This window comes from Thermobia domestica, chromosome 13 (assembly GCF_964235325.1).
Source record: "Thermobia domestica chromosome 13, izTheDome1.hap1.1, whole genome shotgun sequence".
NCBI classification, from domain to species: Eukaryota; Metazoa; Arthropoda; class Insecta; order Zygentoma; family Lepismatidae; genus Thermobia; species Thermobia domestica.
In genome coordinates, this window is record NC_137466.1 from 31,496,928 (window position 1) to 31,513,681 (window position 16,754).

A 16,754-nucleotide genomic window follows, 5' to 3' on the forward strand; every position below is an offset into this window, starting at 1 on the left:
ACACGAAAGATGTGATTCTCCTTGATTTCTTCTATAAAGGAACCATCAATGCGTCACGCTACTGTGACACCCTCACCAAACTCAAGTTCACCACTCGACGAAAGAGACCAAGGCTCTTGACTGAAGGTATTGTGCACTTGCACGACAACGCAAAACTACACTCAGCAAGGCTCACACAAAATCAGATTCGTCGCATCGGATCTCCCAGTCTACCGCCCCGATCTTACCTCATTGGACTTTCACCTGTCCTCTGCATTGAAAACCGCACTCTCAGGACGTCACTTCCAAAACAATGCATAGGTAGAGCGTCAATTCCTTGCATTGCAAGGCACCGAGTTTTACCAGAGTGGTTTCTTCAAACTGATTTTAAGCTACGACTAGTGCTCTCAAATGGGTCGGGTCAGGTCACTCGGGTCAGTTCGGGTCGGGTCAGATCTGTTCGGTCAACTGAGTTTAGGTTGAGCTTAAACTCGGCTGGAGTCCAAAGCTGCTGTTTTTCACTAGCTGCCTAATTAAAAATAGCAATTTTAAATTGATTTTGTAGAAACCATAAATCTACTTTGAAAACTTGCAGCTAGTGTTTTTATGCTAAGTGCTTATTTTTGTACTTGTGTGTACTTTAATTTTAAATGTGGAAGATTGATTTTGCCAATCGACTGTAACATTAATATCCACGCCAATATGAAGTCTGAACTTAGAACAAAACTAGAAGTTGTTTAAGCAAGGTTGATTGGATATGGAAGACCAAGCCCAAGCGGGGCCGCGGTGGTTCAGTGGTAGAGAATTCACCTCTGGTGCGTGGTGCCTATGGTTCGATCCCAGCTTGCACTAAATGGGCTTTGTGGTGAAGAAACGCCGTGTAGTGGGTTTTCTCGGGTTATCCTGTTTCCTGCCACTTTCTTATTCCACCATTTTATACATTTCTCATAATCACCATCTCCCTTAGCCTCGGTGCAGAATCGAGGGACCTTAAACTGAATATTTCATTTCATTTCACCAAGCCCAAGAACATCGATACAAGACCAAGATAAAGATTGGATATGCAAAACGAAATGCATAGTAATCTTGCTCTTGACCTTGTTTTGGTGATCACCAAGTAGCGATGAGCATATTTTCTTGCTTTCCGTATAGTATGAAAGACCATAATCAAAATCACACTTGGTCTTCATTTGTACCGACGAGGCTAACATTCTTGGTTCTTGTATAGCATGAAAGACCACCAAGACTACGGAATGCAGGGTTGAGACTTGACTGTGCAAGACAATGAATAAGACGGAGTATTAATGACCAAGACCCAGGGTGCAAATAGTTTGAATTTCATTTTTGGGCTGAAAGTGATGAAATAAAATTAGTGATTGGTTTGTAATTAATTGTCATTCTGTGTTTTAAAATTTTCAATTACAAAATTCATATTATGTATCTCCTTACTTGATTTTTAATTACCGAGAAAGAAGAATCAAAATGGCACGGGTCCCGGAATCATAAGAATATATTATGGAATGAAAGTTGAAGGGTTGGAAGAAATCACAGGTGTTCTCCCGTTTCCTCAACCCTTATCATTTTAGTTAAACAATTTCCTTTTGTCTCCGCCAAGAGACTCTTGCTACTGCCTTCCGAGAAGACCCCCTGCCTACCGAGCAGCTGAGAACACTGATCTTCAAGAAAAATTTCGTCACATAGAATTAAAGCAAGAAAAAAATTTTCTCCCACGTCGGACATTGGTATCAGTTATAAAAAGAAATAACCAAACCCCAAAAGTGCCAAATATTCCCTAAGATGCATATACAAACGTCCCGCTTGGTCTAGCTAGTGGTTAACGTGTAAGACTTCGGTACACGTGGTCCGGGTTTAATCCCAATGGGAGTGCATTTTGGCGTTCACCCAGTGTCATGAGGCAAACTGGAAAGCTTCATAGATCGGTATGTGTCATAATCCTCTCAAAGAAGGTAGAAACAGTGGCGAAAAGCGTCGTCGTGCTGATCACGTGAAACGCCACTTAAACGAAAGTCATCTGGAAGATAAAGCCCTTCTAGTTTTTGAGCCATGGATTATTATTGTTGTTGTTGACAACAGCAATAATAATAATAGCGTATTTCACTCATGGTTCCTGCACTGTTCGCATTTTCCCGTTTCGCCTTGTGACCTCTAGCAATGAATGAATTTTAGCTTCAGTAGGGCTTGTTCTGTGGTCGCTACCCGAGACTAAAATAAAGTTTATTTTGCTCTGTCTAAATGAAGCCGGAATCCCAGTCCGCACCCCACTTGCGTAGTTCCCATTAACTAATCAAGCGTTCTCACATAAGAGAACCAGGTTCCTTTAGACGCGAATATTTCGTTAATTTCTAGTAGCAATGTCACTGAAATTCAGTCTCAATTATGGCTGACTTTGTTTAGATAGCGTAAACTCACGCTACAAGTTCGTACGTTTAGTCGCATGTTAACCGTTGCTTCATAATTTTCAGCACCGAGGATGTTTCGGTCAGTTCTCTACGGGAGAATTTCCAAGGTTAAATTCGTGGAGTATACTTAGCGCCCGTAGATTTAGCGCCCACATATAATATCGTATACTTAGCGCCTAGAAAATATTTGATGCTTATCAGTGTGCTAGGGTTGACCAAAGAGAGAACTAGTTTATTTGTATAAATGTAATTTCATACTCATATCATCTATCCCCATCCCCTCTCTTTTGAAGACTAAAGAACAAGGATTTTTCTTGCTGCACAATTGTCATGTCACTTTTAAAATCCCTTAGGCAAGTTGAAAGAAATGTGTTCTTTTCTTCCTCTTCTGTTCACCACCGTCAGCTCTAACACTCTGACTTTTCATGTACGTACATCTGTAATTACGTACAATTTAATTACGACTTAAGAGCATTACCATATCACCTATGAGATTTTCATATATGGATGTGAATTCGTGTGCCAGTTTTATCTTAAAATTTATATAATTTTAAATAATAATAATTATACGCACCTTAATGCAAATACTACTGCATGGAAAACAGCAATTATTTATGCACATTACATAACTTCATTTCCTATCATAAATACAGGGTGTCAAAAAATTCAACTGCCAAAATTTGCTGGGTAATTCTTTATATCAATTGAAAATAAAACGTTCTAATAAATATGTGTCATAAAACGACTCCTTTCAGTGTTATAGCTGCCCAAAAAACAATAAATCACATTTTAAACCCTAGTTTGAAAATAATGGAACATATCGCAAGTAGTTAAAGAAATTTGGCAAGAACTAGTATTTCCTCTATCTAAATATCCATATAAGGATGCACTTTTAACCCTAGGACTATCAGGTGGGTCCATTGCACTCGTACGCATACTTTCTTTAATAATTACTAAGGTTTAGTAAGTATTGAGATTCTATGACATTTCCCTGGTTGTGTTCTTGTATTATGTTATTTAAGAATTTTTTTCATTTCCTGAGTAAAATGATAGTTTTTAAAATTTATAGCATTGGATACCGATTGGTCCATTAAACTCGAGCCTTAATGAAGAAATATGAGGATAGATTCAGCGTAGATTGAGATTGTGGCTCGCAGCGGAGTTAACGTTCTGATAATCTTCTAACTGTCCCACTGAAGTCAGATATAACATATTGCGTCTTTATGTGTTATTATGTAGTTTGATTGATTTAATTATTTGCAATTTTGTTTATTTTAGTAGCAGCTTTTCTTTATTTATTCACTTATATAAGTCCCTTGTCAGAAGCATAATAGTTGTTTTTGTCTATCAAACTTGTATTAATTGTATTAATTTTTCCATTGTACGCAGTTGCGTATCCAGGGGGATTTTCCGGGGATTTGGACTCCCAAGCCCCCCAATTTTTAAAAGTTGCTAGAATGAAACCTAATTTGGGCTTTCAATCTCCACATTGACAAAAAAGAATTTCCCGGAGTAGGAGACTGACCCCCCGAATAGAAATCCTGGCTTTACTACTGATTGTATGTAAAGTTTTGTTTATTGTTAGTGTGTTTTGATCATTGCACGTGGTAGACTAACAGATCACTAACTATTGATGGTGGAGGAGGAATATTTTTGGTAAATCAATAAACGATGAAGAAATTGATTCCCGACAGACGATAAGATATTAGTAGACTTATATACAAATGCAACTGAAGTTTCTTGTTCAGGTACCGATATTGAAATGAGACGTTGAGTAGTTTTCTTATCCAGAGGATGGGTTAGAAGTTTAAAGCGTAGCACCTATAGATAATGCCAGTGGCGTATTTACGATTTTGTTTCGAGAGGGGCTTTGCTAACTTTGGGGGGGGGGGGCTTTGCCTGGAAATGTGAAAATTCTGCAAGATATTTCATTTACTTTACTATACTAAGTAAGATTTCGGGGGGCTTAAGCCCGGAAGCCACCCCCCTAAATACGCCACTGGCTAATGCAAAAAGCACGTGCTAATGCAAAAAGCAAAACTCCAGAGAAAAGCGATCCTACAAGGGCTGCCTTATGTTTTGATGACAACGTCAGCGCTATTAGAATACCTGATGACGAACTGTTCCTAATTCGTGAAATTGTAGATTCTTCACACACTCTGCAATATAATTTTATTCTTACATATAATATGACTGTAGACGAACAACTTCTCATTCTTTGGGTGCGCCGTCTCTTTTGACAATATATACCCAGTAAAATCAGCCATTTTACAGTTGCAAAACACAGTGAACAACTATCCTGAAGTGGTCACTTCTAGAGCGGAGCGAAAAACTCAAAGTTATCATATATTACAACACAACAAAATCATACGTTCACACTAACAATCATATGGCTCGCTGTTAAACCACAAAACAATGGACAAAATGGCCTATGACAGTATTTTACATAACTGATGTAAGTGAACTCAACACTTATGGTACTGTGTCATCAAAGCGTAATTTCAAACGAGAAACAAACATTAAAAAGTGTGAAATGCCGTAAATTCTTCATTTTGTCTGGTTAGCAGTTCGCCAACGTTGAGAAGAAATCACGGAGAATACAAGCTTCCCAGCATACTGAAGAGGAACAGCCTAAGAAAGTCTCTCCAGCAAAGGCGGAGCACAAAACAAGAACTTTCTGCCGCAAATGCAAGCTACATGAATGTACTGACATGTAACATTTTCCAAGTGTAACACTCCGATTTTGATAAAATTTGGCAGGTAGATATACGCCAAAGGCTTGCGTGCTTGCCACTAGACCAGCGGAGAGGGATAAAAAAAAAAAACAAATATTGGAATATGTAAACTAAATTCACAACCAGACGTGGCAAGTGAGGGAAGTCGTAAGCCAAAGCGTTCCAGACAAGTCACACGAACACGAAGTACATACTGCAGCAGTTGGGATTGGCGAATTTTTCAGGGAGAATGAGAAAGTCCGATTTCTATGGAGTGGTGGACGGATTTGTTTTCCTTCTCTCAGAAGGGATGGATTACTTATAGCAAATCGTACCAGAATAAACTGAAGAATTCCTAATTTATTTTGATCAACATTACGTATCAGGTAGTCTCTGGAGTATGCGACTTTCATCTTATGATGATCTTACGATTCGATTTCTTTGCTAGCCTCTTTTTTCCCTCGCAACATACCCGTTTATATAGCAACATTACAGAAAGAGACACGAACGAGTTAATTGACAGAAGCTTCGAATTTGAAATTCCAAAAGGTTGAACCTGTCCATCCTTCCTTGTGGATGGACGTTACAAAAGGATGAGGCCATTGTTTTAACTGCATCGAAAAAGAATAGCGAGATGAATTACCGAAGAAGAGGGTAAAATGGAAGACGACTAGCCTTCAAAGGCGCTTGTTCAACTTAGTGATGGATTATTCTCAAGGAAAGACTATACTCGTTCAATATGTGATTGGGATTGATTACTGAATAAGGATGTAACTTTAGGGTATAATGTGTACAATAAGGTTCGTAGAGCGATTAACTTATTAGTTCGTAAAGTAACGTTCTTTTTATTATAGAACGTTACGTTGTTTTTCAGTGCTTGTAGTGTATGATATCAATTGCTTAACTATATAGATTTTTGTTATGCATAAAGTTGTTAAATATGTATCAGACTTAAGCGGCTAGCTTGTTAGATGTTTTTTTTTTTTTTTTGAAACTGTGTAATACCATATGATAATTTGACTTTTTTTCTTTTTTAGTATCGAACCCGATGTTGTTATATAGTCAGAGTTACCATATGTCAGGTTTTTACCGGGACAGTCCCGGTTTGGAAGTTCTTGAAATGAAATGAAATCTTTGGATTTTACATTCCACGATTAAGGAGATAGGAGTAGGATAGAGGAGACGGTGATTGTGAGAATGAATGAAATGGTGGAATGAAGAAAGTGAGAGAAAACGAGAGAACCCCGAGTTTATTCATGCACGCAGCGTCTGACTATCATAAAGCCCATTTGACGCAAGATGAGATCAAACCAGGGACCCCATGAACCAGACGTGAGTGTTTCTACCACTGAACCACCGTGGTCTCCATGAAGATTCTTATCCCGGTGTTTCGCCAGTTTACATTTTGTCCCGGTTTTCAGTCGTGAGAATATGTTCACCGTTTTTTGTATGCCTTATCCTCATTGCGGTATTCTAGATAGTCTGTTTTACATAGTTTTCACATTAAAAGCTACATATATAATCTTAGTTATTGTACATTTAAATATTGGTAGAGCATTGCATGCCACGGCGTACAGTTATACAATCTTTGGATCTAATATGCTTCTTACTTTCCTAATCATCATCATTGATACATCCAACAAAAAATTAAATAAAAATGTCTCTTAAACTGCTTCTGTCGATGAAAAGTGGTGGCAAATAGTGCGCTTTGTCGAATTTTAGTGGCAAATTGTCCTCAGCCCCCGTTCTTCCAGACATCTTGTATCATAATTTATGTAAAGTTATAATAACTTATAGTTTTGGGTATATAAAAACACTACTGCCCTCCTAAAATTTTCTACAAGTTTATATCTTGCTAAAGTTAACACACACACACACACACAAAATATATATATATATATAACTACGTTTCTGCGTGTCACCCTTACCCCCGGATGTTATGATTCACTGAAACGTCATAATCAGTACTATCGGCTGGTCTCACTGTCTCTTTCTCTCTCCCTCTTCATAACAGTTTTACTTAGTGGACGGTAAGTACACGGAACATAGATGTAAGAAAATAACATGAATTAACGACCTGTGGAAAGAGTGGTAAAATGAACTGGACATCCCTGATTGTGAGATAAAATCAACATAAAATTCCTTCTGTGAGCTAGAAATACTGGGTGCTAAATCTACGGGCGCTACATATACCGAACCGTTAAATTCAGAGCTATAGAAACAAATAATAGGGCGAATTAGAAAATTAATAGGGAAATTTCTTTTCTATTACTTTTTTTACTACTGTAAGATGAGTAATAGAAAACGAATCCTAATGAGCTTATGTCAGCCACATTTTTTTAAAAATATTATTTTATTTTTATTATTAATAATAATTTTGGTCAATATATGGTAATTTCGAGGGTTTTCGTAAGATCTTTTCGGTTTCAGAAATATCCATCCCTGGTAGAGACCTGCATGGACCGGGCAGGGCTTGGGCGGGCCGACTCTGTTATTTCTTTGGGCCGGGCCGGGCTTGGGCGGGCCGACACTTATTTCTCTTCAGGTCGGGCCGGGCTGGGGCCGATTAATTGCAATTCTTTAATAATTATTGACTTTCGTTAAACGATAATTAGAATAAAGGCAAACATTGAAGAAGTGTGTCCGTGAAAAATGTTACAAAATGAAACTTTTAAAATTTATCTGGGCCGGGCTTGGGCCAAGAATTTTAAAAAAACTCATCGGGCCGGGCCGGGCTCGGGCCGAAAATCTGCAAAGTTTTTCGGGCCCGGTCTGGGCCGGGCCTAGGTACATTCGGGCTGGATTGGGCTCGGGCCGAAAAATTCGGCCCGTGCAGGTCTCTAATCCCTGGTCCTACTTGAGAGGCTATTTGTGATTTAAGAACTGTCTGTCGATTGCTATTCTAGTTTTCAAGTCGATCGATCGTAATTTTACGAAGATTTTGTAGTTACGTTATGTTGTTGTGCGGTCGTTTAAAAGCTTAATTTGGGGTTTTTGCTGCAATTTGTAGGGACTTTCTTAAGATTTTAAATATTTTCAATAATAGTTGTATAATTCTTTAACTTTCTGCTTCTCTTTAGTGTTTGAGAAAATATGGCGGATAGAGAAGATCGTTTAAATTAACGGTAAACTACAGCACAATGAAATAACATAATTCGTAGAAATTGATTCCTAAAAACAGAATAGCATTTTTCAGGCTAAGAAGAAAACTGGTTTTCAGGTAAAGAGTATTTTGTTCCAGCTGGTAGAATAAGCATTTCATTCCAGTCTAATTTCTGAAACCTTCTAAACAATATACATCGTATGAATCAACACGTTTTGTTCTGTTCCAAAGCGATGCAACACATATACCTGCCCCGGAGAAGAATAATTATAATTATTATTTTAATTCCATATTTTCAAACCAGAATTCACACACGGACTCTTTCAAGTGCGGATTTGAAGTAAATTTCATTTACTTAGTTAAAACTACTCAATATTTTTGGTCATAAAAAATGATTCATCATCTTATGTACTTTCTCCCGTATCCTAGAAGTGATCTAATTCACGTTGTGATACCGAAGAATAAAGTATATGAATGGAATTTATTAGCGTGGGACTATTTTCCACAATTTGGAAATGGACAAGAAATGAAATCAACTATTCTTATCTTTGAAATTTAGGGATGTACTATCGGAATCGAAAGTGCATATGCATTTCTAGATTTTAATTTTTCCAGTAACTTAAAAATAATTTAATCAATGTGTGTGGGGGGGTTGTTGGCAATGAATTTACAATCGCATTTTGAAAGGAGAAAATGACTTTTAGTGGAGTAAATTGACGAAATCAGTGTAACAGAAAAAGCATTGGGCGCATTTATACACTCTGTAAAGAAAAAATAGTGACACATGCTCGGGTATGGTTTTCACACGATACGCTAACCAATATGATATTTTACATAAATTCCTGATATTACAATGGATATTCCCAATGAGCAGTTCATTCTTAACACTTGGGCCACAATTTTAAGTAATTGACATTTATTTAATGAATTTATATGCATATATAAGTAATGTTTGTTTTGAACAAAATTATTTGTAGAATGAGTTATACATGAAAGTAAAATTAAATAACAAGAATAGAACAAAACAGAAAATAGAATGTCTTGAGGGTAAGATATATTGTGCACAAACATCGGGAGGTACAATACAGCAAACTGGGATTTTGTATGCCCACCATGTTCTTTCTGCAGTACAGCAAATCGTCGAAGCTACTCGGTAACAAGGCTACTATAAATTGCAACCTCGATTTCATGGAACTACATTCAAATTATCTGTTCCATGACTTCCATCTATTCGAGGTAATTTTACATTCAGTCTTATGCTCGCATTCATTCACAAATTTTCAATTGGATTAATGTCAGGCGAGTTGGGACGCCACAAGAGTCCCTGAATACTCACATTCTTGAACCACTTATTAACGATTTTCGCTTGGTGACATGAAGCATTATCGTCCTGGAAAACGAAGTAATCCATATTTTCTTCAGTAAAGTAATTTTTAGTTGTTGTAAGAACTTTACGTTCCATTTTTTTTTTTTTTTCCATCAACTGACCCTTCACATATTTCCATCCTTCTGACGCCTTTAGCGGTGAAGGAAGCAAATACCATCACTTAATTACTGAATTTTTGCGTGTCTGAAACACAATCCTTGTCAAGGTTCTCGCTCGTTCGTATCTACAACTTCAAACCACCATCGTTTCTCACTATTTTAAATGTTTATTCATCAGAGAAACTTACGCTTCCAGTTGCCCTAAGTCCCAGTTGATATCGGCCCACTAATCTACGTGTTGATACTCCTTCTGCTTTTGTCAGCTTCGACTTCTTACGCAGTTTCTTCTTCCTAATATGCTCTTTGCACAGTCAAGACAATACAGCTGTACGAGCAACTGCAATTCCAAGCTCATCTCAAATTACAGAAGAGAATTGTCAGAAACATATTCCTTAATTCTACAGTGCTATTGATTTTATTTACCAATCTGCTCTGGGTGATGTGTTCTTTTCTCTATCTCACTGTTGACAAAGGGGTGATTTGTTATGCTTTTTTGTTTGTTTGTTTGTGAATTGTTATTTTTGCTGTCTATTGGTGGACTTTGAGTATTCTATCCATTTGCCTTAGATACTTACCTTAGTTAGGGCCGCGGTGGCTCAGTGGTAGAGCGTTCACCTCTGGTGTTTGGGGTCCCGGGTTCAAACCCTGCTCCCGCCAAGTGAACTTTGTGGTGGACAAACACCGTGTGCGTGGGTTTTCTCGGGATTCTTCTGTTTCCTCCCACTTTCTTCATTTCACCATTTCATTCATCTCTCATCCTCACCGTCTCCTTTAGCCTAACCGGCATAACCGTGGGACGTAAAACTCAAAAATTTCATTTCATTTCACTTACCTTAGTTGACCAAAGCAACAATTATGCCTTGTTCACAAGACGACTTACTTTCAAAATTGAGGGGCCCTATTTTTTTTCTTTACAGAGTATATATATATATATATGCAAGTAGTTAAGTAGTTTATATGAATATTAAATTGTGATCAATGCATTACACCCATTTCTTTAATCTACATAAAAAATATTTTGTCCTTTCTTGTTCTCTTCACTTTATTTTCGCTGTGTAAGTTAATGAAACTCACACATACAATGTTTATGTGTTCCGTATTTGTTAAGAAAACTTCGTTTCCTGGTTTTACATTAAAACGACAAGGTGGAGGCAGGGGCGCCGATCCCGGGTTGGCCAGGGGGCACGCCCCCCCAAAGCTCAGGTGGGCCCCCTAATATATTTATGAATATACAATATTTGGCATAATTTGAGTGCAATTTGTTTAAAATTCTCATATATATACCTTCTGAATCTGAATGCCCCCCCCAAATTTTTAGAGAAATCGGCGCCCTTGGGTGGAGATAAATTTATGTTAAATAATTAAAGAAAAAAATCCTGTTCTAATGCAAACAATAATAGTTCTCAAAATATTGTTTTTATTTTTAGTAGCCATAAAGTACCCATTTTGAAAATAGAAGTCCATGTTTCGCCCTTCGCAAGTGCTTGGAAAGGTATGGAATATAACATATGTACTTTTCATTACGTATTTTCGAGTTATTTTATTTCAGTTTACATATAATGAAACTGAGCCAGAAAGAAATTGTTGTTTTTAATATTCTTCCATTGTATAACCTGATATTGAGTGCAGATTCTCCATGTATAACATTTGATGGTTCACGTTCTTCACTTATTTTGAAATATTATAAGGAGCTTTGTTGTAGAATTCAATTCGAAGTTGGTGAATGAATGACAATTGTGACTAATTGTAGCTGAAATAGCAATCAAATTTTAATTTAAGCCTATATTAACTAATTGGTACGGTAATTGTAATTAATATTAGACTGACTTTTTTCCTTTCTGCGTTTTTATGTCAAGTTAAATATCACATTAAATTAAATTGAAATGAAATATCTAGTTAACGTCCCACGTCATGCACCAAGGCTAAGAGAGCATTGATATGCAACCTAAGACGTACCTGGAATATCAAAAATAGTCTCCATCAGCATCCACGACTTTTCGCCAATGTTTTGGAAGGCTATGGATTCCATCGCGGTAGAACTTGGTGGAACGTGAAGCGAAGAAGGTATCAAGTGCATATTGCACCTCTACTAGCGATTTGAACTGGGGTCCTCTAAGGTGATTGCCCAAGGAATGGAACAGGTGATAATCGGACGGTGCAATGTCCATGGAGTATGGCGGATCCAATAGTGTCTCCCTTCCAAGGCGTAGAATGGTGTCCTGGGTCATCATGGCCACGTGGAGCTTAGCGTTGTCCTGTAACAGGAGGACTCCTTTGCGATTCAGAAGTGTTGGCTACAGAGTTTTGAGTTTGTCTTGAACACGGCTCAACTGCTGACAGTACATAGTTGCATTGACGCTCTGACCAGCTGGTAGCAGTTCCCAATGGACGATGCCGCGAGCAGTCCAATTAATACACAGGAGAATCTTCTGGTGTAGTGCTGGTTTGGGCTGTTTTTGAACCGGTTCATGGGATGCTAACCAACGATGACGGCGCCGTGGAACTTCGTACAAGACCCACTTCTCATCACATGTCAACACCCTGTCCAGAAATGGCTCCTTGCTCAGAAGAGACAACAAAGAAACACGGGTGTCTACTCGCGTTGCTTTCTGGCCCGAAGCAGTGAGACCATCGCTAGTACTTTCTACTACATTTTATAATACTTTAGTGTTCTAGTACGTTCACCAACAAATCTAGTACTTTTCTTCTCTTCTTTTCTCATAAATACATTTGCGAGAGAAAAAGGAATCTCATGAAAATTTGACAATGTACGAAAATTTCACTGTTCTGGTAACTTTTTTTTTTAACAGTGGTATTTACAAAAGCGGAAGTGGAACATAGGTGCCGTCCGGTCAGCTCCTCCAACGAGAAGGAATTCTGGAAGTGGTTAGTTGTTCGCCTCTTGATAATTCATAGGGAAAAGGGATGATAGACGTAGTACTTCTTTATGAATAGCGGCAAATGCTTTTGGGGCAAGTGTTACTGTAGGATGGAGGTAAGAAAATGAATTATGTCGCACTATTTACAACCTTGAAAGGCGAGATGTCGTCAGTAAACAACAATACGAAGAAACTGCACGACAGATACCATCTGTCGAATTTTGACTGTAAAAAATTTAATGTTGGGGGTTCTTTCAAGAATGTGTTGGGTCACTCCTCCACTCACAGGGGAAGGGAGCTGCTGGAAACCTTCTAATAAGATATTAATATCGTAAAATGTTATAAATAGGATGAAACGGGAGCAGATAAAATTTTAGTACTTTTTCTCTAGATCTAGTATGTTTTTCTGCATAAGTTAGTACGAAATATTTTTGCTGAGTGGTCACACTAGCCCAAAGTCAAATCATGTGAGACCCATCAACCCAACTGGCAGTGCTTCCCAAGTTGATGGGAGGTGGTGCCGAATGGTTTCTCTACTCACAGTGAATTGTAGTACCAGTTCCTCACATGTCTGTCTTCGCCTCAATTGCTGCCTGAAGATCTTTATTTTGAACATGTGTTTGTCTTCCAGCACGTGGTGCGTCTTCGAGTGTTTCGTCACCGTCCTTAAACTTGTTAAATCACCGCTGCTGTTTGCGTAGTCACGACACCCTCACGAAAGGCCTGGCATATCTTCCATCCCCCGCGGAGCAACGTTTTACCCCAGTTTGAACTCGTACAGAAAACAAGACCTTATGACGCTCTGTGGAGGTCTCATGTTCACTCTGTCCTTACGCACGTTCACGGTGTAACTGAACAGCCACAACCACGTAGTGTCTTGGATATACCCGCTAGTGTTGCTCACGAGACCAGGTTTGGGGCATTCTCGTCTCGAAAATGTGTCGTGAAGGTAGTCCCGTCTCGAAAAGTACATATGTTTCTACTGAAAGAGCTCTGTATCGTCTCGTAGCCCGTCACGAAAATTCTGTCTCGTCTCGTCTCGTCTCGTCCAACAACTGACCTTCGCCATATCTCCATTCGCATTCAACTCACGGTGTGAGGGCCAATTGAACATAGGCCTTCACTAAAAGAGACAGAACTTTCTTGGTCACCTTCGTATTATTATTATTATTATTATTATTATTATTATTATTATTATTATTATTATTATTATTATTATTATTACTGCAGTAGTGATTTGACTTTCTCGGCACTAAATTACTCGCTCATTTTATATAACGTTGCAAATATTTTCTAGATAAAAATTAAAAGGTAATTCCCTACAGAATACGATATTTCAGTGCAATTAGTTCCTTATGATTCTATCAGACACCAATGCTGTTTTTAAATAGAAAAATCGGAATGTTAACGTGATGAAATTTTTGTTTATACTTTATTACACAGCAAAAATTATTTAAAGAAGTTCTAAATGCATTCCTTACTAGAAAATTACCTTGTCTTCAGACTAAAAATTTTATTTTGACTTTGGAAGTTGATTGCCTGAATTTTAATCTTGGAAATTTGGATGTGGAGGAAAATAGAGAAGGTTAGCTTTGTAGAGAGGAAAACGAATTAGGAAATGCTGGAAAAATGCAAGAGACGAGAGCAATATTGGAGGATATAAGGAAGCGAAAAAATGGATGGGTCACAAGTTTCGATTTTGCGAAGGGATTGCATTTTGAGAGATGTAATTAAGGGGGTGATATCAGGAGAGCGAGAGTGTGTAAGAAGGTCGCAATTGATAGATTGTAATAAGGAGGATAGTACAATATGTTGAGTTGCGACGAAGATATTAGCGGGAAATCGCAAAAATGGAAGATTTTTACCTAGCTCATGGAAACTTGCCCGTCATTAATGGCAGAACACTGAGGAGGAGGAGGATAATTATACTACAAATAAAAAAGCCGAAGCAATGGTTTATGCATACGAATTGGCCAGCCAACTTTTTTTTTCTGGTGGCACCTTTGTAAGGTTCAAGTTCTCTCAAACGGGTTAGATTGTGAGGTCAGGTTACTCGGGTCAGCTTGGGTCGGTTGTTGGGTTGGGTCACTCGGGTCAGTTCGGGTCGGGTCAGTCAATTTAAGTCATGGGTCGGATCGGGTCGGTCTTCAACCCGACCCTACCCGACCCTACCCGACCTGTTGAGAGCACTAGTTACGACAAATGTCTCAATGTCGGTTCCACTATATCGAAAAATTGTGCATGTTGTGTAATGGCATAGTCATAGGCGCTGACTGGAAGAAAATATTGGAGGTCCAAAACAATTAATAAATATATCGTTATATTCAGCCATTTTCTATCAACTGCTTGATGAAGGCCCCCAGAACTCGGTCCGTTGCATCCACACCGTTGGGAAATTCACGACCTACGTCAAATTTGCCTAAAGGCATTAAAACAAATTCAAGTCAAAATTTTGGGAACTTCACTGCAAGTATGCGCACCGTATTAATCTTCACTTATCATATCAGTGCTGCCAGAGTGTTGGTTGAAGCTTCAGTGTTCTATTAAATAGTTTTCAAAATGGTTTTTCCTATCGAATAAGAAGGCTGTTCCTAATATTGAATTAAAGACACGACAAATTTTATGACAGAAATTCTTGCTCCTCTTTGTTAATTCTTCCTCGACTGGATTATATTAGGAGGCGAGGACCCCACCTTTAAATATTGAGGGAGCCAAAAGTGCCCTGCCCCCCAAAGTCGGCGCCTATGGCCATGATGTATTTACTTTTAGCAATAAAGTTTCCGTGTAAAAAAATGAGAACCTCACTTTCGGAACTTTCCAGGATTGTTATGCTAAACCGTGTTAAAAATCATCTTGAGTAGTTTTAGAGCAGATCGAAACAAATAACAGTCAAAATTGCTCGACAATAAAATAATATTTGTAGATAACAATGATATGGAGAAATGCCTAATACGAATATGTCTTAGCTGTGACCTCTGCACGCCATTTGAACTTTATTGGCCTGAAAAATTGGATTTAACGGATTTTGGCGTAAGAATAGCGTAAAATAAGTTTAAAATAGCTTTAAAAATATTGTTTCGTTTGTCAACCTTGTATTGTTTTGAATAAAGTAAATTCGGTTCAAAAATGTAGACCATATTTCAATTTTAAGCATCATGATTTTTATTAGTTAAAACGTACAATGTACTCAAGTTTAAGTGTTTTCTGCAGTGTTGCCAATTTGGGGGCAAAGTTGCTAAGTCTAGGGGATTCGACTTCCAGGATAGCGACAAAAAATAATTTTTCCGATTGGCGACTTTTTTGGTGATTTTTGAATGACAATTTGGTGACTTAGTTACAAATCTAGCGACTTTTGTGCTGCGAAACCTGTAGGTAAGTACTATTAGCTCGAATAATTCAGATATATGTTTATTTCCCTTTTACTATTTGAATCAGCGCAAGTGTTGAGGAGCTGGCAAAGTACGTAGCATTATTCCCGCTTTGGTTGCTGGTATCTCTTGCCCTCTAACGGGGACCAACTGCAAACTTTAGTGTCTTTTAGTTTGCAGAGCTTCCGTTTAGAGGAACAAAGGGGATAGGAAATAAGTTTTTTTTTCTGTGTAGACTTTTACTTTTGTTCATTTTTCTAAACTCATTTTTAATTTCGTTGAAGTGAAATTGACCATGAAGTAAAAAAATATATATATTGTACAAAAATGAAATTATTATTTGTTATATATGATTGATTTACGTTTCTACGTATACGCTTTTCTAGAGTAGATATATTATGCCTTGAATTAATCACATATCTGATATAACTTATATGATCACACATTTGGTGAGAGAAAAACGGAATTTCAGGAATATTTTTTTAGCGACTTTTCAACCAAAATTGGAGTGATTTCATCTCCCATTTAGCTACTTTTTGTATCAACTTGTTGGCAACTCTGGTTTTCTGTATGGTATTCGTTTTCAGAACATTGATCTGAGAAGTCACATGACCTTCAAGAAGCTTCATTAAAAGTTACTGACTTATAATACTCCAATGAATGGCCAGAGATCCAGGTAGGTCTAAAAGCATGTCAAGGAAAGAACTTACTACGAACTTAGCTGGGTCTAACATAAGATGACAATTTTGACGCCATTTGTCATCTGGATCTAATGGGTATTACACGATATCATTTAGTGCACAAAT

The 16,754-nt window shown here is 37.9% G+C and overlaps 1 protein-coding gene across 2 annotated transcripts in view; it reads right to left on the reverse strand.

Moving 5' to 3' along the window:
• Positions 1–16,754, reverse strand: part of LOC145668077 (degenerin mec-4-like) — a 95,621-nt gene that overhangs the window by 1,061 nt on the left and 77,806 nt on the right. The window lies entirely within an intron of this gene.